Below are 21552 nucleotides of genomic sequence, written 5' to 3'. Positions count from 1 at the left end.
ATTACTGAAAATACTCCAGTTTATTTGTAATAATTCACAGACAGTTTTCTTTTCAAGAAAAGAATGCAGGGGCTTCCCTAGTAGCTCAGTGGTAAAGAATCTGCCTACCAAAGCAGGAGACACAGGTTTGATCCCTGGTCAGGGAAGATCCCTCATACCAAGGAGCAACCAAGCGCATATACCACAACTACTTGGCCTGTGCTCTAGAGCTCAGGAGCTGCATTCATTGTGTTCACATGCCACAATTACAAAAGTCTGCAGACCCTAGAGCCCATGCTCCACAAGAGAAGTCACTACAGTGAGAAGGCCACATACTGCAAAAAACAGTAGTCCCCACTCTCCACAACTAGAGAAAACCTGCATGCAGCAACGAAGATCCAGTACAACCAAAAAAAAATATATATATATAAAAGAAAAGGAAAGCAATGCCACACAGAACATTATCCTTTCAGAATTATAAATATCAGCTCAATGGGATTGGTACATTCGCTTCTCTAACAATACATATTCCATTTTACAATACGTATTGGAAGTTACTAATTAAACATTACAATTGTGGCAGAAGAAAGCATGATCCAGTAGAAGAATTTAAAAAGTCAGTGTGACTAAGGAGCAGAGTCCAAAAAAGTGACATGTGCGTGGCTATTGGGTTAGACACGGTCCAGAGCACACAGGGCCCTGCATCCTGTGTTAAAAATTTTGTTCTTTATCCAAAGAGCAACGGATGCAAACAGGAATATCAGAATCTGATTCTGTGGGTTTGTGTGATTTTTTTTTTTTACACTCCAACACAGAGAAAACAGATTGAAAAGGGACAAGAGTAAAGGGTGAAAGTTTACTATTATTGTATAGGATGAGGAGAAAGATGGTAGCCTGGACTAGAGCAGTGGAGATGGAGACAAATGGGCACACGAAGAAATGGGTCAAAAATTCATTTGGTCTTGGTGATAAAATGAATGTGAAAGGTGAAAAAGAGAAATATGTCAAAGATATACTCAGGTTTCTACCTTGCGAAATTAAATAGACGGTGCCAATCCCTTAAACAAGCAACATCAGGAGAAGGGCAGATTAGAGGGCTAAGATCATGACCTGGATTTATGTGGAATTCGAGACACCTCTGAGATATAGTAAGGAGTCATTTCCTTTTGAATTGAATCACTCGGGGTAACTTATTGCCAGGCACTGTTCTAAGAAAAGCAGATACAGCTTAGGACAAAAGGAGTAAAATTCTTGCTTTCATGGAGTTTACTTCCTAGACATTCTAAAGAGGCCATCAAGGCAGTTGGATATATAGATCTGGAACTCAAAGCTGAGGTTTGGGCTAGAGCTGTTGAGAATTGCTGATGTACAAATGGAAGAGCCAGAGCTATAAACATGTTTCTCAATGATTCTGCCTCATTCATGATGACACTCCAGCCTTAAGGATGATATTCAAAGCCCTTCATGAAATTACATCTGCCCACTTACTCAGCTTTCTCTCTTGCCACTCCCTCACATGCACCATAGACAGAAGCCATTTTAATATTAATATGAAAGCTTCCTAAACTTGACATGCTAATACCTCCTTGCCTTTGCATGCGCCGTTCCCTCCACCTAGAATGCCTTTCAGCTTACCCTCACTTTTTGATGACCTTATATCATAAATACTAAGACCCAGTTTAAGTTTCTCCTCCTCAGATTCCTTAAAAAACCTGGGAATAAAACTGCCATATGACCCAGCAATCCCACTTCTGGGCATATTCCCCAAGGAAACCAAAACTGAAAGAGACACATGTATCCCAATGTTCACTGCAGCACTATTTACAGTAGCTAGGACATGGAAGCAACCTGGATGTCCATCTGCAGCTGAATGGATAAGGACGTTTTGGTACATGTACACAATAGAATATTACTCAGCTATAAAAAAAGAAATGCATTTGAGTCAGTTCTAATGAGGTGGATGAACCCAGGGTCCATAAGAGTGAAGTAAGTCAGAAAGAGAAAGACAAATACTGTATATTAACACATATATATGGAATTTAGAAAGATGGTACCAACAATCCTACATGCAGGGCAGCAAAGGAGACACAGACGTAAAGAACACTTTTGGACTCAGTGGGAGAAGGAAAGGGTGGGAAGATTTGAGAGAATAGCACTGAAACATATACATTACCATATATAAAACAGATGACCAGTGTGAGTTTGATGCATGAAGCAGAGCACCCAAAGCCGATGCTCTAGGACAACCTAGAGGCATGGTGTGGAGAGGGCGCTGGGAAGGGGGGTTCAGGATAGGGGGATACATGTATACCTTTGGCCAATTTGCTTATGTATGGCAAAAAATCATTACAATGGTGTAAAGTAATTATCCTCAATTAAAATAAATACATTAATTTTTTTAAAAAGAGAAAAAAAATTTCTCCTCCTCTGGTAAGATCAGTAAATTTTCTACCCTTGTCCCAACCTCAAACCAATACAGAAGTCCCTCTTTTTAGTCCCTTAGGGTCCTATGTCTTCCTCTATCACAGTACTCATCACACATCTTATAATCATTTGTTTCTTACCTTCTCTTACATTAGCCAGTAAACTTTTTAAGTGTCCTTAAATTGTGCCTGACACACAACTGGTCCTCAAAATATTTAAGTGAATCACAAACTGATAAATTAATGAAAAGTAGCAGTATTTTACCTGCTATATTCAGAATTCTTTAATTGACAATGAGAATAAAGGAGAAAAATTTCCTCCCAAAAGTGCATTATTTAACAAAATTTGGAAAAGTAGGAGTAAAGTTTATAAAATGTGTGAATTATACATAGTGAATCTATATGATGGACTATATATCCATTTAAAATGCCCCTGAAGAGTCTGTGAAAATGGGGAAACAATACACAAAACCTAAAACTTCATGTATCATAAAATACTTACTGGTTGGGATCTCAGGAGGAGGCGAGGAAGTTTTTTAAAAAAGTATACCAAAATGCTGACAACAGTTTCCCTAATAAACTGTGACTGATTATATATCACTATGGCTCACATTTTCCAAATCTTACACAGAGAATATATGTAATGTTTAGAATTTTAAAAGTTTAGCTTTAAAAAGCCACCAACCATGAATCTTCTAAATCAAAAAATGTTTAAGAGAGTGTAAGGAACCACCACACCGTTCTCCATAGTGGCTGTACCAATTTACACTCCCACCAACAATGTAGGAAAGTTCCCTTCTGTCTACACCCTCTCCAGAATTTACCATTTTAAAACTTTTGGATGATGGCCATTCTGACCAGTGTGGGGTGATACTTCACTGTAGTTTTGATTGCATTTCTCTAATAATTAGCGATGTTGAGCATCTCTTCATGTGCCTGTCAGCCATCTGTACGTCTTCTTTGGAGAAATGCCTATTTAGATCTTCTGCCCATTTTTTGGTGGTGGTGTTTGGTTTTTTGATATTGAATTGTATGAGCTGCTTTGTATATTTTAGAGGTTAATCCTTTGTCAGTCACATCATTTGCAAATATTTTCTCTCACTCTGTGCATTGTCTTTTTCTTTTGTTTATGGTTTCCATCACTGTGCAAAAGCTCTTAAGTTTAATTAGATCCCATTTATTTTTTTTCACCTCCATCACTCTAGAAGACACATCCAAATAGATACTGCTGTAATCTCAAAGAGTGTTCTAGGTTTTCCTCTAGGAGTTTTATAGTGTCCAGTCTCACATTTAGGTCTTTAATCCATTTTTTAATTTATTTTTGTGTGCGGTGTTAGAGAATGTTCTAATTTCCTTCTTTTACAAACAGCTGTCCAGTTTTCTCAACACTACTTACTGAAGAGACTGGAGGGTCTTTAAAAAACTAAAAACAAAACTACCATATGATCCTGTAATCTCACTCATGGACATATATCCAGACAAAACCGCAGTTGAAAAAGATATGCAACCCAATGTTCAATGTTCACTGCAACACTATTTACAATAGCCAAGACATGGAAGCAACCTAAATGTCCACTGACAGATAAATGATAAAGATGTGGTACATACACAATGGAACGGTACTCAGCTGTGAAAAAAAAAAAAAAAGAGTGAAATAATGCCATCTGCAGCAACATAGATGGACCTAGAGAATATCATATGAAGTGAAGTAAACCAGACAAAGACAAATATCATATGATATTGCTTATATTATGTTGTAAAACAGGAACAAATGTTGTCAGTCAATTACATGTCAAAAACAAACTCAAAGAAAAGAGATTAGATTTGTGCTTACCAGAGGCAAGGGGTGAGTGGAGAAGAAATTAGATGAAGACAGTCAAAAGATATAAACTTCCACTTAAAAGTACTAGAGATGTAATGCACAACATGACAAATATAATTTTGTATGTTATATATGAACATTATTAACAGAATAAATCCTAAGAATTCTCATTGCAAGAAAAAAATTTCTTTAATTTTTTATCTATAGGAGACGATGACTAGTCACTAAACTTATTGCGACAATCATTTCATGATGTATATAAGTCACATCATTATACTATACATATTAAATTTATATTAATACGTGATACTAAACATAGAAAATCCTGAAAATGCTACTAAAAAGCTACTAAAACTTATCAGTGGTTTCAGAAAAGTTGCAGGATACAAAATTAATACAAAGAAATCTGTTGCATTTCTATACATTAAAAATGAATGATCAGAAACAGAAATTAAGGAAACAATCCCACTTATCATCAAATCAAAAAGAATAAAATATCTAGGGATAAATGTACTTAAGGAGACAAAAGGCCTATACATGAAATCATAGCTAATGCAATGTCAGTAAAAGGCTGTAAAAGGTATATACATTGAGAAGAAATAAAACTGTCTTTCTTCATAAATGACATGATTATCTCCAGTGGATGTTTTAAAGAATCAACAAGAACAACAACAACAACAAAAACTGCTAGAAATAATAAGTGATTTCAGCAAGGCTGTAGGATACAAAGGTAACGCACAAAAGTTAATCACTTTCCTATACACCAGCAATGAGCAAGCAGCAACTAGAATTTTAAAAGATATTACCATTTATATTAGCATTCAAAAAATATTAAATAGATATAAATCAAACAAAATATATACAATATCTACATGAGGAAAAGTACAAAACTCTGAGAAATACCAAAGAAGAGTACCAAAATGCCAAATGGAAAAATATTCATGGCTAGGAAGACTCAATGCTGTCAATATGTCCACTCTTCCATAACTGATCTATAGATTCAATACAATCTCAATCAAAGTTCCAGTGAGTCATTTCGTGGACACTGACAAACTGGAGACATTTATATGGAGAGGCAGAAGACACAAAATAGCCAACATTATACTGAAGAACAATTTTGGAAGATGGAGTCTACCCAACCTCAAGATTTATTATAAAGCTACAGCAATCACAACAGTGTGTCATTTCAAAAGAATAGACAAATAGATTAATGGAACAGAAATAGATAGACATAAATATAGTCAACTGGTCTCTGACAAAGGCAAAAAGCAAAACAGCACAGCAAAGATAGTCTTTTCAACAAATGGTGCTGTAACAATTAGACATCCACATGCAAAAAATTAAATCTTGACACAGATCATACATCCTTCACACAAAAAAATTAACTCTAAATGGATTATAGATCTAAATGCAAAACACAAAACTATAAAAGTCATGGAAGATAACACAGAGGAAAATCCAAAAGACCATCAGTGTGGCAATAAATTTTTAGATTTAACACCAAAGATATAATCCCTGAAAAAAATAATTGGCAAGCTGGACTTCATCAAAATTAAAAATTTCTGCTCTGCAAAAGACAAGGTCGACTTCCCTGATGGTGCAGTGGATAAGAACCTACCTGCCAATGTAGAGGACACAGGCTTGATCCCTCGTCTGGGAAGATGCCACAGAGCAACTAAGCCCATGCACCACAGCTACTGAAACCAGCACACTCTAGAGCCCACACGCTGTAACTACTGGGCCCCTATGTCACAACTGCTCAAGCCTTTGCACCCTTAGAGCACATGCTCAGCAACAAGAAAAGGCAGTGAAATGAGAAGCTCATGCACTGCAAGTACAGAATAGTCCCCGCTCGGCACAGCTAGAGAAAGCCCACAGCCAGCAATGAAGACCCAGTGTCACCAAAAATAAATAAATAAATAAATAAATAATGTGTTTTTTTTTTTTAAGATAATGTCAAGAGAATGAAAAGATCAGGCCACAGACTAGGAGAAAACATTTGCAAAAGACATATTCGATAACAGACCGTTATCCAAAATATAAAACAAACTTTGAAAACTCAACAGTAACAAAACAACCCAATTTAAAAACGGACCAGGACTTTCCTGGTAGTCCGGTGGTTAAGAATCTGCCTGCCAATGCAGGGGACACAGGTTCGATCCCTGGTCTGAGAAACTAAGCCAATGTATCACAATTGAGCCCACACATCACAACTACGGTGTACTCTGCAACAAAAGAGTAGCCCGGCTCGCAGCAACTAGAGAAAACCCACAAATAGCAACAAAGACCCAGCAGAGACCAAAACAAATAAATAAATAATTTGTTTAATGGGCTAAAGATCTTTATAGATACCTCACCAAAGAAGATCTACAAATGAAAAGTGAGCATATGAATAATGCTTCATATCATATGTCATCAGAGAAATCAAAACAATAGTGAGATCCCACTACACACTTGTTAGAATTACCAAAATTCAAAACACTGACAACACTAAACGCTGGTAAGGACAGGTACTCTCATTTACTGCTGGTGGGAATGCAGCTAATTTGGAAGATGGTTTGGTGGTGGTTGTTTGTTATTGGTTTTTTTGTTTGTTTGTTTTGGTTTTTTTCACAAAACTAAACATACTCACAAGATCCAGTAATTGTGCTCCTTGGTATATACCCAAATGAAATGAAAACTTATTCCCACACAAAATCTTGCCCACAGATATTACAGCAGCTTTATTTATACCTGCAAAACTTGGAGACAACCAAGATATCCTTCAGTAAGTGAATGGATAAATAAACTAGGGTACAAACAGACAATGGAGTATTATTCAGAACTACAAAGAAATGAGCTATCAAGCCATTAAATGATATCAAGGAAAACTAAATTTAAAGTAAAAGAAGACAATCTGAAAAAGCTAAATACCACATGATTCCAACCATATAGTGTTCTGGAAAAGGCAAAATTGTGGAAACAGGAAAAAGTGGTTGCCAGGGGCTGGGGGGTTAGAGGGAGAGAATGAGTAGGAAGAACATAGAGGATTTTTTGGGCAGAAAAACTATTTTATGATACTGTAGTTGTCTATACACATCATTACACACTTCTTCAAACACAGAATATACAACACCAAAAGTGAACCCTAATGTAAACTATGGTCTCTGGGTGATAATTACATGTCAAAGATTCTTCAGTTGTACTAAATATACCACTTTGGTGCAGGATTTTGAGGGGAAGTCATGTATGTTGTGGGGAGAAGGTATATAGAAACCCTGTATACTTTCTGTTCAGTTTTGCTGTAAACCTAAAATTGCTCTAAAAATAGTTTATTAATTAATTTTTAAATATATCTCCAGGACATACAGTGAAAGGAAAAAAAGAACAGGATAAATACAATTTATGTATATACATACACATGTATTATGTATGTATATACATTTACACACACACAAATACATATGCATAAAAAAATGTCTAGAAGTCCATAATGTTAAAAGTGGAAACTCTAAGAGATGTGAGGTCATTTTTTAAACATTAGGACAAGCTCTATATAACAAGACATGATTAATGGTGAGACTAATTTTAAAAATGTTGATATTATGCCATGTTATTTCTTCCTTTTTTATACTTCTCTTATTATTTTTACATTGAGCTTCTTTTAAAATTACAAGATTATTTATTGAAAAATAAGTTGTTCAAATGAAAATTTTAATACACAAATTATAAATGTATCCAGGCTATGTTCAACTCTTAACAACTGAAACTACTCTATTAAGAAATCTACACAGAAGACACTCTGTTGCAAAATTGCTAAACAGCCTATAAGAAAGATAAAAATACTAAGATGAAGTGCTTTTTCCTTTTTAAGATAAACAGCATTATTCCTGTGGCTCCTAAAGACATCAGATTCAGCTATTTTGTCATTTGCAAAACTTAACTTCCTCAATCTAGTTTCCTAGAGCAGCTCTGGCTAAATAAAATGACTTGGAGGATATCCCTTGTTAAATGATAATTTTTGTTTTTCCTTCAAAGAAGTGGGATAAGACCTGGAAATGGGAAAAAGAATAAATTAATGCTCATAGACATTTAGTCTACCGAAATATTTTCTTTTTTTTTTTTAAGATTTTTTGATGGGGACCATTTTTAAGTCCTTACTGAATTGTGTTGTAATACTGCTTCCGTTTTATGTTTTGGATTTTTTTTGAGGGGGGCAGATACGAGGCCTATGGGATCTTGCCTCCCCAACTGGGGACTGAATCTGCCCCCTGTGCATTGGAAGGAGAAGTCTCAACCGGAGGGAAAGAATTGGATGAAGGCAGTCAAAAGGTACAAACTTCCAGTTATAAGATAAATAACCACTAGGAATGGAATTAACAACATGATAAATATAATTAACCCTGCTGTGTGTTATATATGATGGCTGTTAAGAGAATAAATCGTAAGAATTCCCACCACAAGAAAAAAAAAATGTTCTATTTCTTTAGTTTTGTATATACAAGATGATGGATATTCACTCCACTTATTGACAGTCATTTTTTTCATCACGTATGTAAGTTAAATCACTATGTTGTACATCTTAAACTTACATAGTGCTGTAGGTCAATTACATCTTAAGAAAGCTCGACAAGAAAGCATGTATTTATTTAAAAATCAAAAAAGAAAACAATTTTTTTTCTTCATATTTATATGAAGAAAGCCAGGGAAAGGCAAAACAAACAGCACTTTGACTACAAACGAGAAAATTAAAAATGAAGAAACCATAATTCTAAACTATCTTCACCCATTAATTTCCTTTCCAAAAGCTTTCCTAATTTAAAAGTAAATAAAAATGAATTAAAATTCATATGTTTATCAAGTATGAAATGATAAGATGATTTACTCATTATCCAGTATATTTCAATATTCTGTGATACCTCAAATACTTGGTGGGACTGCCCCAGGGGGAAAAAATATGCCAAAATTCTTGGTTATTTTATGTAGTGCTGTCAGAGCTTCAGTTTGGAAAACCATCCAAGTAACATTCTTCACAATTTCCAAATACTCACAAGAGATTCATGATTTATCTCTTAACACTTAAGAGAAATTAGTAACCTTTTTTCAAATAAACTTTCTTTACTAATGCATACTACAATGAATCTTATCTACCATTTCCACATTTCTGTTTGCTGTTTACCTTCTGACAAGTCCATTTTTAATTAAAAAATAACAGCATTTTGATTTTCCTGGTGGTCCGGTGAATAAGAACTGCCTTCCAACACAGGGGACGTAGGTTCAATTTCTGGTCAGAGGTTCAATCTCTGGTCAGGTAACTAAAATCCCACAGCCACCGGGCAAGTAAGCCCACATGCCTCGACTACAGAATCCACGTGCTCTGGAGCCTGCGGGTCACAACCAGAGAGAAGCCCATGCCCCACAACGAAAAATTCCACATGCTGCAAGTAAGACCCAATGCAGCAAAAAATAAATATTTTTTTAATAGCATTAAAGAGGAGAAAAGGAATTCTGGTGGCTCAGCAGTAAAGAATCTGACTGCAGTGAAGGAGATGTGGGTTCAATCTCTGGGTCAGGAATATCCACTTGAAAAGGAAATAGCAACCCACTCCAGTATTCTTGCCTGGGAAATCCCATGGACAGAGGAGCCTGGTGGGCTACATACAGCCCACGGTGTCACAGGAGTCAGACATGACTTAGCAACTAAACAACCATCACCAAAATGAGAAAACTCTTTAACTCAGTAAACACAGATAAAGCTACTCAGTTCAGTTCAGTTCAGTCGCTCAGTCGTGTCCAACTCTTTGTGACCCCATGAATTGCAGCACGCCAAGCCTCCCTGTCCATCACCAACTCCCGGAGTTCACTCAGACTCACGTCCATCAAGTCCGTGATGCCATCCAGCCATCTCATCCTCTGTCATCCCCTTCTCCTCCTGCCCCCAATCCCTCCCAGCATCAGAGTCTTTTCCAATGAGTCAACTCTTCACATGGGTGGCCAAAGTACTGGAGTTTCAGCTTCAGCATCATTCCTTCCAAAGAAATCCCAGGGCTGATCTCCTTCAGAATGGACTGGTTGGATCTCCTTGCAGTCCAAGGGACTCTCAAGAGTCTTCTCCAACACCACACTTCAAAAGCATCAATTCTGCGGCGCTCAGCTTTCTTCACAGTCCAACTCTCACATCCATACATGACCACAGGAAAAACCATAGCCTTGACTAGACGGACCTTTGTTGGCAAAGTAATGTCTCTGCTTTTGAATATACTATCTAGGTTGGTCATAACTTTCCTTCCAAGGTGTAAGCGACTTTTAATTTCATGGCTGCAGTCACCATCTGCAGTGATTTGGGAGCCCCCCAAAATAAAGTCTGACACTGTTTCCACTGTTTCCCCATCTATTTCCCATGAAGTGATGGGACCGGATGCCATGATCTTCATTTTCTGAGTGTTGAGCTTTAGGCCAATTTTTTCACTCTCCACTTTCACTTTCATCAAGAGGCTTTTTAGTTCCTCTTCACTTTCTGCCATAAGGGTGGTGTCATCTGCATATCTGGAAATCTTGATTCCAGCTCATGCTTCTTCCAGACCAGCATTTCTCATGATGTACTCTGCATATAAGTTAAATGAGCAGAGTGACAATATACAGCCTTGATGTACTCCTTTTCCTATTTGGAACCAGTCTGTTGTTCCATGTCCAGTTCTAATTGATACTTCCTGACCTGCATATAGGTTTCTCAAGAGGCAGGTCAAGTGGTCTGGTATTCCCATCTCTTTCAGAATTTTCCATAGTTTCTTGTGATCCACATAGTCAAAGGCTTTGGCATAGTCAATAAAGCAGAAATAGTTGTTTTTCTGGAACTCTCTTGCTTTTTCCACGATCCAGCAGATGTTGGCAGTTTGATCTCTGGTTCCTCTGCCTTTTCTAAAAGCAACTTGAACACCAGGAAGTTCACGGTTCACGTATTGCTGAAGCCTGGCTTGGAGAATTTTGAGCATTACTTTACTAGCATGTGAGATCAGTGCAATTGTGCGGTAGTTGGAGCATTCTTTGGCATTGCCTTTCTTTGGAATTGGAATGAAAACTGACTTTTTCCAGTCCTGTGGCCACTGCTGAGTTTTCCAAATATGCTGGCATATTGAGTGCAGCACTTTCACAGCATCATCTTTCAGGATTTGAAACAGCTCAAGTGGAAGTCCATCACCCCCATAGGTGAGACTCAAATCTCTTACAATTAAACAGGGGAAGGGACAATTAGATTCAAGGGATTAGATCTGATAGAGTACCTGAAGAACTATAGACAGAGGTTCATAATATTCTACAGGAGGTGGTTATCAAAACTATCCTCAAGAAAAAGAAATCCAAAAAGGCAAAATGGTTGTCTGAGGAGGCCTCACAAATAGCTGAGAAAAGAAGAGAAGCAAAAAGCAAGGGAGAAAAGGAAAGCTATATCCACCTGAATGCAGAGAATAGCAAGGAAAGATAAGAAAGCCTTCCTAAGTGATCAATGCAGAGAAATAGAGGAGAACAATAGAATGGGAAAGACTAGAGATCTCTTCAAGGAAACTAGATACTAAAGGAACATTTCATGCAAAGATGGGCACAGTAAAGGACAGAAATGGTAGGGACCTAACAGAAGCAGAATAAGAAGTGGCAAGAATACACAGAAGAACTGTACAAAAAAGATCTTCATGACCCAGATAAGCAGGATGGTATGATCACTCACCTAAAGCAAGACATCCTGGAATGCGAAGTCAAGTGGGCCTTAGGAAGCATCACCATGAACAAAGCTAGTGGAGGTGATAGAATTCCAAATGAGCTATTTCAGATTCTAAAAGATGATGCTGTGAAAGTGCTACACTCAATATGCCAGCAAATTTGGAAAACTCAGCAGTGGCCACAGGACTGGAAAAGGTCCGTTTCCATTCCAATCCCAAAGAAAGTAAAAGTGCAAGTTACTCAGTTATGTCCAACTCTTTGTGACCCCATGGACTATACAATTCTCCAGTCCAGAATACTGGAGTGAGTAGTGTTTACCTTCTCCCAAGGTTGGGAATCCCCAACTTCTCCCCAAGTTGGGGATCTTCCCAACCCAGGGATCAAACCCAGGTGTCTCGCATTACAGGCGATTATTTACCAGCTGAGCCACAAGGGAAGCCCATCCCAAAGAAAGGCAATGACAAAAAATGTTCAAACTAGTGCACAACTGCACTCATTTCACATGAGTAAGCAAGGTAATGCTCAAAATCCTCCAAGCAAAGCTTCAACAATACATGAACCAAGAACCTCCAGATGTATAAGCTGGATTAAGAAAAGGCAGAGGAGCCAGAGATCAAATTGCCAACATCCGGTGGATGATAGAAAAAAGCAAGAGAATTCCAGAAAAACATCTACTTCTGCATCATTGACTATGCTAAAGACTGTGTGGATCACAACAAACTGTGGAAAAGTCTTCAAGAGATGTGAATACCAGACCACCTTACCTGCCTCCTAAGAAACCTGTATGCAACTCAAGAGGCAACAGCTGGAACCAGACATGGAACAACAGACTGGTTCAAAATTTGGAAAGAAGCACGTCAAGGCTGTATATTGTCACGCTGCTTATTTAAATTACATGCAGAGTACATCATGCGAAATGCCAGGCTGGATGAAGCACAAGCTGGAATCAAGATTGCCAGGAGAAATAGCAGTAATCTCAGATATGCAGATGACACCACCTTTATGGCAGAAAGTGAAGAGGAACTAAAGAGCCTCTTGATGAAAGTGAAAGAGAGTGAAAATGCTGACTTAAAACCCAACATTCAAAAAACTAAGATCATGGCATCCAGTCCCATCAGTTCAGTTCAGTTCAGTTCAGTCGCTCAGTCATGTCCGACTCTTTGCGACCCCATGAATCGCAGCACGCCAGGCCTCCCTGTCCATCACCAACTCCCAATAGATAGGGATAAAGTGGAAACAGTGACAGACTTTTTCTTGGGCTCCAAAATCACTGCAGATCATGACAGCAACCATGAAATTAAAAGAAGCTTGCTTGTTGGAAGAAATGCCATGACAAACCTAGACAGCATATTAAAAAGCAGAGACATTACTTTGCCAACAAAAGTCCATCTAGTCAAAGCTATGGTTTCTCTGGTAATCACGTACGGATGTGAGAGGTGGACAAGAAAGAAGGCTGAGCGCTGAAGAATTGATGCTTTCTAACTGTGTTGTTGGAGAAGACTCTTGAGAGTCCCTTGGACTGCAAGGAGATTAAACCAATCCTAAAGGAAATCAATCCTGAATATTCATCAGAAGGACTGATGCTGAAGCAAAAACTCCAATACTTTGGCCACCTGATGCAAAGAGCCAACTCCTTAGAAAAGAATCTGATGCTGGGAAAGATTGAAGCCAGGAGGAGAAGGGGATGACAGAGGACGAGATGGTTGGATGGCATCACCGACTCAATGGACCTGAGTTGAGAAAGCTCCAGGAGATGGTGAAGGACAGGCAGGCCTGGCATGCTGCAGTCCATGGGTCAAAAAGAGTCGGACACGACTGAGTGACTGAACGACAACAATGAGCTGTATCAAGTGCCAGTAGGCAAAAGCCTTCACCTGTGCAGCACTGAGTATTACTTGTTCACAGACTATAAAGTCATCATGATAACCAACCTAGATGATTAAACACTACAGTAAGAACTTTTATGTTATCTGGGCTATCTTAAGCATTCCTTGATCTTATCTCTAAGAAGAACATAATATTGACTATGGTTTGATTTGTTGTTGTTCAGGTGCTAAGTTGTGTCTGACTCTTTTGACCCAATGGACTGCAGTGCGCCAGGCTTCCCTGTCCTTCACTATCTCCAGGAGTTTGCTCAGATTCATGTCCATGGGTCAGTGATGCTATCTAACCATCTCATCCTCTGCTATTCTCTTCTCCTTTTGCGTTATGTCAGTACCTCAGTAACCTCTGATGACTCCAAGATAACCATGAATGCTTGCAGCCTCCATACTTAAAAATGCAATTTTGCAAGCTATTAAGTTCACAGTCTACATATAAGAAATAATATACTAGGTCAAGTCATTTAATCAACAAAATAAACATAACCTCTATAAAAACTCAAGGATGTCAGAATCTTAGGATTAAAGGGGAACTTAAAGCATCTAGCAGAGAAGGCAATGGCACCCCACTCCAGTACTCTTGCCTGGAAAATCCCATGGGCGGAGGAGCCTGGTAGGCTGCAGTCCATGGGGTCACTAAGAGTCAGACACGACTGAGTGACTTCACTTTCACTTTTCACTTTGACGCATTGGAGAAGGAAATGGCAACCCACTCCAGTGTTCTTGCCTGGAGAATCCCAGGGACGGGGAAGCCTGGTGGGCTGCTGTCTATGGGGTCGCACAGAGTTGGACACGACTGAAGTGACTTAGCAGTAGGAGCAGTAAAGCATCTAGGAACTATTAAGTAGTAATATTAATAGTCTTGGCCATTTTCCCACCCAATACACTCCAATCTACCAGTAGCTTCTCCTAATCCTATCTTCCACTTTTTGGGTGGGAGCAGCAGTGAAAGAAAATCACTCTTCTCCCAGAAATCTGATCTGCTCTCTGGTTTGGACTTATTAATCACTAATCAGGTTCATCCACTCATACAGCAGCACAATTTCCTTTACAACAACCTTGCCAAGTGCATTCAACCAGTCTCTGAGTGAACACTCCTAAGACAGGGAACTGAGTATATAATGAGCTTTGTACTGAGCCAAATATACAGCTATAAGTTTACAAGTTTGATAATATTTTAAACTATCTATTCTCTACTAACATAACAAATCCCTTGGACAGCAAGGAGATTAAACCAATCAATCCTAAAGGAAATCAATCCTGAACATTCACTGGAATGACTGATACTAAAGCTGATACTCCAATACTTTGGCCACCTGATGCCAAGAGCCAGTTCACTGGAAAAAATCCTGATGCTGGGAATGATTGAGAACAGGAGGAGAAGGGGACAACAGAGGATGAGATGGTTGGATGGCATTACTGACTCAATGGACATGAGTTTGAGCAAACTCCAGGAGATAATGAATGAAGGACAGGGAAGTCTGGAGTGCTGGAGTTCATGGAGTCACAAGGAGTCAGAGACAACTTAGTGACTGAACAATAACAACAGTTCTAAACATCTACACTTGCTTGGAAGTCATATAAACCAAAAGTCTCTGTCCTGATAATTTCCACTAACAGTTCCTGGCTGTGTTTTCTGAAATCAATCCCTCTTCCATTTGATAGCCCATCAGAAAGTTTCAGTCAAACTTCTTGGTCTCCCCTCATGGTCGAGTGGTTAAGAATCAGCCTGCCAGTGCAGAGGACATGGGTTTGAACCCTGCTCTGGGGAGATCCCACATGCTGGGGGGCAACTAAGCCCTGCACCACAACTGCTGAGTGTGCAGTCTAGAGCCCATGTGCCACAACTACTGAAACCTGTGCACCTAGATCCTCTGCTGCGCAACGAGACAAGCCACCAAATGAGCAGCTGGTGAAACACAACTAGAGAGTAGCCCCAGCTCTCCACAACTAGAGAAAGCCCTTGAACACCCAGTGCAGCCAAAAATAAATCTTAAAAAAAAAAGACATACTTCTTGCTCCTCGCCCCACCCCATCATCTCCTTTCACTTTCAACATTCTTAATTCCTTCAGTTGGAGGATTGTTATATGAGTGGTAACGAGTGCCTCAATCAGGGCACTGGTAAGGGGATAAGGAATAAGGAGATACAAGCAAGAAACTGAGACGGCAGAATGAGCAACATCATATGTGAATATTTATATGCCCACATACAGGAGAGAGACTAAAGTGACTGAGATTTCAGGTCTGATGTCTAAGAGGATAATGATACTATTAACAGAAAAGGGGAACCCAGGGATAAAAAGCTAAAGAAAGATGGGGGATTCAGTGTGAGACACAGTGATTTTGAGATTTCTAACAAACAAATTTGGATAAGATCTCCTCTAAGTCCCATTCCATTAGATACTTTAGTCAAGGAAAAGGTGCAACCATACTATTGAAACTAGAAATTACATATCATATAAACACAAAGCATCATTTATTCATTCATCCAGTATTGCAATGCTTACTTCTGTAAGGCACTATAAGAAATACAATAAGCCACAAAACCCAGTTCCTGTCCCCATTAACCCTGCATTTTAATAAGCAAGATGTTTATAACTAATCAGAACTCAAGGCTGAATATGGCTATGTCTCACATTAGAAATATAAAATGCTCAATTATTAAGAGAAATATTTTTTCCCTTTCCAGTGAGAATATTCACACATGAAAAGGCATTCTTTAAATACGAAGAACAAGGACATACAAATAACATCTTTCTATTCTGGGTGTAAATACAGGAAAACACTAGCCATCGTTTCTAGGAGTGAGTTAAAGTACCTTGAACAATTATATCTATTGTTAAAGATTAATGCTTGAATTGTATTATCAGTCAAAAGAAGAGCATTGTTTAAAATGTTCACAAACACAATTGTTCTGGCTTACAATTGGAATTGTTTGATGTCATTTTTCTCAACATTTTTAATTTTAAATAATAAAAAAAATTACACCAGTTTGAAAATAGAGCTATGAGTTTAACGCCTTATAAAGATAAAAACTGCATATTCTCTAACTGTTCTAGAGTTTCCTATTACTATATACTATGATATCATTTTAAATTATTATGTCTACTTTAGTAGTTTTACAGATAACCAATTTTACAGGAAGTCTATTAAAAAGTAGTTTAGTAGGAACTTAACTATATTTTAAGTTGATAACATAATCACAGAAAAAATAATTCAAATAACTCTGAATATCTACTTTGACTATACATCTTTAGAGGGATATATTCCAAGGACATAAACTGGCAAAGAAATCTTTATTTGGTAAATCTGTTGTAGGAGGGAGTATTAGTATTGTAATTCCAAAACTAGCATATGTGTGGGGTGTGGGGGTGTGTGTGTGTGTGTGTGTGTGTGTGAGAGTACTCGTGCATGCGTGCTTAGTCTCTCAGTCATGTCTAACTTTGCAACCCCATGGACTGTAGCCTGCCAGAGTCCTCTGTCAATGGAATTCTCCAGGGCAAGAATACTGGAGTGGGTTGCCATGCCCTCCTCCAGGCATATATGTGTGTAAGACAGAGTAAATATAAATGAGTAAATATATTAATATGGCTGAGAATCAGAATTCTCCCTGTAGGAAAAGGGAGACACAAATATAAACTGAGTGAAGGTAAAGTTGAACTCTGTGGTTTTGAACCTGAAGGTATCCTATAAAATCATGATTTCTTTTAAAACGTGTGTGTGTGTGTCCATTTAAAGGGCCCAAAAGCAATGATACTCCAGTAGTAACGAGTTTTTTCAATGCCTAAATTTTGGTTTCTAAGCACCATTTTCCACTAAAATGAATAAGGGTGCTGGTGGTAAAAGAAGGTGGTAAAAGTGTTGATTCCCAGCCTCAAGCAGAGAATAGATAAGGTAAGCCTGCAACAAGGTGCCCAAACACCAATATGGACATATACAAAGGTGATAGGAACTACTTTGAAGGGACTAATCAAATTTGAGATAACTCAATCATCAAAAGAGAATAATGCTAACATTGGCTTCCCTGGTGGCCCAGTGGTAAGAAACCACCTGTCAAGGCAGGAGACATGGGTTCAATCCCTGATCCAGGAAGATTCCACATGCTGCGAGTAAGTAGGCCTGTGCACCACAACTATTGAGCCTGTACTCGAGAGCCCAGGAGCTGCAATTACTGAGCCCACGAGCTACAACTACTGAAACCTGTATGCCCTAGAGTCCATGTTCCACAGGAGAAGCCACTGCAATGAGAAGCCCACTTGGCAAACCACCAAAAAGCCCGCGCAGCAGTGAAGACCCAACACAGCCATAAATAAACTAACCAATTAATGTAACTATTTTTTAAAGAATAATGGTAACAGATCATCACACTGGATAAATTTTTAAAAAAGGAATTGATGGATACACAGTGAAACTAAAAAGAAAAGGAGAAGGAATATATCTTCTTTCGAGAGATAGTCAACCAACACATGTAGATGGAATGAGAGAACTGGAAAACCATTATTTGCAAACCACCAGTGCCATGGTTGACTCAGAAAAGGATCGTCTATGGTTACTAAAACCACTGTTATAGAAAAAAAATTAATAGAAAACAGAATATCCAATGATAAAGTAACACCTCCAGAGATTAATTATTAAATACAAAACAGAAAAGATATCTTTAGAATGTAGGAATCTGTCTAACCTAAGCGGTCAACCTTAACATCACCAATAACCTACAAATAATCATTATATTACTCTTGATGTAATCAAATGAAAAGTTTACAATAACTACCATATAATAACAATCTCAGGGAAAAAAAGCACACAGCCTGAAACTGTGAGGAAACAATCAAATTCATTTTGTGAGACATTCTACATACAACTGACCTGGACTTTTCAAAACTGACAAAGTCTTGAAAGACCAAAAAAAGAAAAAGGAAGGAAGACAGGAGGAAAAAGATGAGGATTGTTCTAGATAAAAGAAAACAAGAGAGATGTGACAACTAAATATAGTTTATAATCTCTTCTTAAATTTAATATTTTTTTCCTGAAAAGTTATAAGGGAAATTACTGGAACATTGGGGTAAATTTCAATTTTTTCATATGGCTTGTACATTAGGTAATATTATCAAATCAAAATTAAATTATTTGGGTATGCCAATAGCATTATAGTTATGTTAAGAGGCTGTCCTAGATCTTAGGACAAAATATTTAATAAGACAGTGTCATGATGTTTCCACTTTCCTTCCAAATGGTTTAACAACAACAAAAAAAAGTGTGCATTTATGTGTGTGTGTCCAGGTGGCACCAGCGGTAAAGAATTCACCTGCCAATGCAGGCAGACATAAAAGATGTGAGTTCCATCCCTGGGTTGAGAAGATCCCCTGGAGGAAGAAATGGCAACCCACTCCAGTATTCTTGCCTGGAGAAACCCATGGGCAGAGAGTCTGGTGGACTATAGCGCATGGGGTGACAGAGATGGATATGACTAAAGTGACTAAGAGCAAGTGTGTGTGTGTGTGTGTGTGTGTGTGTGTGTGTGTGCGCGTGCACACATGCTAGAGAAAAAGCAAACGAGCCATAATGCTAACAAGTGAATCTAGGTGAAGGATATATAGGTACTTTATTACTCTTTCAACTTTTTTTATAGGTTTATAACTTTCAAAAGAAAGTAACTTGGGGGAAAAAAGTAGGATGGAAATCAAATTGACGTTAGAGCAGCTGATCAGATTTTATAACATTTAACTACTTCTTCACCCTATCCATAAGACCTAAAAGCCAATAAAAGTCCAGAAAGGTTGGACTAGTAATAATTTTAACAAATAATAAGTAATTAGTAACAAATTTTAACAAATAATTAGTAATTAGTAATAATAAGCCAATCCATCATTAATTTCCAATTATAGCTATTGCTGTTGTTATTTAGTCACTAAGTCATGTCCAACTCTTTTGCAACCCCATGGACCACAGCCCCCCAGGCTCCTCTGTCCATGGGTTTCTTCAGGCAAGAATACTGGAGTGGGTTGCCATTTCCTTCTCCAGGGGATCTTCCCGACTCAGGGATCAAATCTGAGTCTCCTGCATTGGCAGGCAGATTGTGGTAAGAATTCTGTGAAAGATGACATGTGCTAACTCATTTAGGAAGAGTAATTGTGAATAAACAAAAGCTTTCTTATATTTTCCCCAAATTCAAATATGACTACCAAACAAAATTTTTTACCCAATTGAGATCTATAAGTTAAAAGGAACTCTAAAATTAAAACATTGTACAGAAATCCAGATGATCTCAGGCACAACATCACTATAATAATAATCATAACAATAATAAAACAAACTCTATACTGAGAATTTTGTATAACCCGTGTACATCCCATCTCTTTAATCTTCACAACAACTCTATAAGCCAGGTACTATTGTCATACTCATTTTATAGATTTAAAAACTAACAAAGGCTAAATGCTGCAAGATTATACTGCTACAAAACGCAAAACACACCTTGAATCCAGGCAACCTGACTCCAAGCCCAAGTTTTTTGCTCTGTACTCTCTACAGCTTTTTACTATGAAATATAAATTTTAAATAACCGACTGTATTGATCCAATATCTACCAAAAATTACATAAAGGACTCATTTCAGAAAAAATCAAAAGCATTCCCTAAAACATTTATATTTATATATACACCAACTAAATGAAGTTAGAATTTAACCAGATGACCAATTTATTGCCAAATCCCAAGTGAAAATAAAGATGATATATAGCTTGATTACTCAGTTATCTATTCATATATATGGCTGAATATGTTACATATAAATTCAAAACAAATTCCAATATTTTCCCAAAAGCCTTCATCTAGAACTTCCTCCCTGCCCACTCAAGAAAAATAATACTGAAAAAACTTCTTTCAGGTACAGTATTCCTCAAACAAACAATGACATAAAAGGAAAAAAAAGAAGAATTAAGACATTAACCTTTAACACCGATGCCATAGTGAAAACAAAGTATGTCCCCCCAAAACCCAGTCATCTTACACTGTTTTCTATTTCATGAATTGTACTACAATTCATCTAGTTACACAAGCCAAAAAATCTAGTGGTGGCCAATGGCACCTTTCTCTCCTTCATTTCTCATACCTAATTAATCACCAACTTCCACACCTAAACATCTCTAAAATCCCTCCACTTTCATTTATCTTCACCATCACTTTGTCTAAGGTATTATCGTCTCTTATATGGCCTCTTCTCATCTATACTATCTTCTGTGTAAACAGTTTTCTCTTCCATATAACATCTAGTTTTTTTCACAAAACTTAACAAACAGTTGCACGTTTACCTTTTTTGATGGAATATTTATGTCTGCCTTCCCTCGTACATTTTGTGTGGTAGAGACGCTATTTACTCATCACCATATCACCGTGGCCTAGGAAAGTGCCTAGTAAATAAATATATAAATGCTAAATGATTGAATGCATGTCAAAGATTACAAACTTATTTATAAATAGTCCAAAAAAATTAAGTAGTTATAAGGTTCATGAATCATTATTATAAGGAGTACCTTATTTCAGCATTTCTAGATCACACATTGTTACATTTCATTATTTTTATTTTTACATCTTTAACTCCAAAACTGAATACATCTTATAGTCAACAATCTCTGTATGCTTAATTGGCAATTTTTTTCTTTCATAGCAGTTCATAAAATAATAGCACATCTTGATGTAAACAAGGGGAAAAAACCTCATTATTTGATGAAACACGTAAATCTGGCTCACTCAGTTC

The 21552-nt window shown here is 37.6% G+C and overlaps 1 protein-coding gene across 4 annotated transcripts in view; it reads right to left on the bottom strand.

Moving 5' to 3' along the window:
* Nucleotides 1–21552, bottom strand: part of ATG4C (autophagy related 4C cysteine peptidase) — a 101157-nt gene that overhangs the window by 75239 nt on the left and 4366 nt on the right. For 2 of the 4 annotated variants that reach the window (XM_005678322.3, XM_005678321.2), the window contains exon 2: nucleotides 21107–21205. The exons of the other annotated variants lie outside the window; for them this stretch is intronic. The gene's annotated coding sequence lies outside the window, so the exon portion shown is untranslated. The remainder of the gene's footprint in view (nucleotides 1–21106; nucleotides 21206–21552) is intronic. 4 annotated transcript variants of the gene reach the window in all.

Source organism: Capra hircus, chromosome 3 (genome assembly GCF_001704415.2).
Source record: "Capra hircus breed San Clemente chromosome 3, ASM170441v1, whole genome shotgun sequence".
Taxonomy (NCBI): Eukaryota; Metazoa; Chordata; class Mammalia; order Artiodactyla; family Bovidae; genus Capra; species Capra hircus.
The sequence above is the reverse complement of the archived record's forward strand: the minus strand, read 5'-3'. Positions and strand labels throughout refer to the sequence as shown.